We start from the raw sequence: 1,794 nt of genomic DNA on the forward strand, positions 1-1,794 counted from the left end.
AAGACTGTGTCTCAAAAAAAAAAAAAAAAAAAAAAATCTAAAAGCTCCGTAGATATTAGCTTCAGGCTCAAATATCAATCTCTAAAAATTTGTTAAAGCTAGCTTAATGGTGTAGCATGTCATTTAATTCTCATAAATGTTTCCTGTGAAAAGTATATAGTTCTACAATAGTTGGAAACAAAGTTCTATGTAATATACATTACAGCAACCCCGCAACCTTTTTATTGTGCTGATCAAGTGTTCTTCCTTTTTACTCTTGTGTTGTCGACTGATCTCTTACTGTGAGAACTGTATGCAAATTTCTCCTTAAGAGAATAGATTTATTTATTTCTTCCTGTAGTTCTGCCAGTTTGAGCTTTACATATTTTGGGACTATATTATTAGTGACAGGGAAATTTTAAAGTGATATGTCTTCTGGAAATTTTGAGCTGTTTATTCTTGTGTATGACTCATTTTATCTCCAGTGATGCTTTTTGCCTAAAGTCTATTTTGCCTAAAGTTAATAAAGCCATGCCAGCTTGCCAGCTTTCTTCTTGTTAGCATTTACCTATGTATCATTTTACATCCTGTCAGTTTCAACATTTCTGTGTCCCAATGTGTTAAGTGTGGATTTTGTTTTATTACATATGACAATATTTGTCTTTAACTTGAGAATTCAGTTCAGTACATTATTGGAGCTACAGGTATATTTGGATTTATTTCAACTATTTCATTACGTATTTTCTATTTTCTTTCTTATGCTATTCTCCTCACATGCCCCCAACCAAGTTTGGCCTTCCTTTGGATTGATTATCCTTCTCATTTCACTTTTTTTGTCTGTACTTTTTTTGGAAGTCATATGCTTTATGCCTATTTTAATGTCTGTTCTAGTTATATTAAACTCATACTTAATAAGGTCTAAATTTAACAGATATATTTACCCCCCTTCCTGAAGAACATGAGAATGTTAAAACACTTTATGATCACACCACCCCCACCCATTTGCTCTTATTGACCACAATTTTAGTTCTAGCCTATTCCTATATGCACAAAAGTTTGATACTATTATTGTTACCTGATTTTGTTAATGCTTGCTTAGTTACACTTACAACCATTCCTTTTTGTATCTCAGACCTTCTGTCTGGAATCACTTGCCTTTTGCCTGAAGTTCATCTTTGACTGAAATTTTCCTTTATTGTGATCTTTTGTGGTTATATCTCTCTGTTTTTTATTTGAGTAGAAATGCCTTATCTTATTCTAAAAAACAGTTTTGCTCATTACAGAATTCAGAGTTGCTAGAACGCTGAAATATTTCACTGTCTGCTGGTTTCCATTATTGCTTTTGAAAAATTAATTGTAACTCTAACTCTAACTGCCACTTTGATACATTATCTGTCTCTTTATGGATTTTTTTTTTTTGAAACGGTGTATTGCTCTGTCACCCAGGTTGGAGTACAGTGGTGCAATCTTGGCTCAATGCAGCCTCCACCTCCCAGGTTCAAGTGATTCTCCTGCCTCAGCCCCCGTAGTAGCTGGGATTACAGGTATACACCACCGCGCCCAACTAATTTTTTGTATTTGTAGCAGAGATGGGGTTTCTCCATGTTGGCCAGGATGGTCTCGACTCCTGACCTAAAGTGATCCACCCAACTCAGCCTCCCAAAGTGTTGGGATTACAGGCATGAGCCACCAGAACTGGCCTCCTTATGGATTTTTTAAAGGTTTTTTTTTTTTTTTTTTTTGAGACGGAGTTTCACTCATGTTACCCAGGCTGGAGTGCAATGGCGCGATCTCGGCTCACCGCAACCTCCGCCT

Source organism: Cebus imitator, unplaced genomic scaffold, assembly GCF_001604975.1.
Source record: "Cebus imitator isolate Cc_AM_T3 unplaced genomic scaffold, Cebus_imitator-1.0 Scaffold340, whole genome shotgun sequence".
NCBI lineage: Eukaryota > Metazoa > Chordata > Mammalia > Primates > Cebidae > Cebus > Cebus imitator.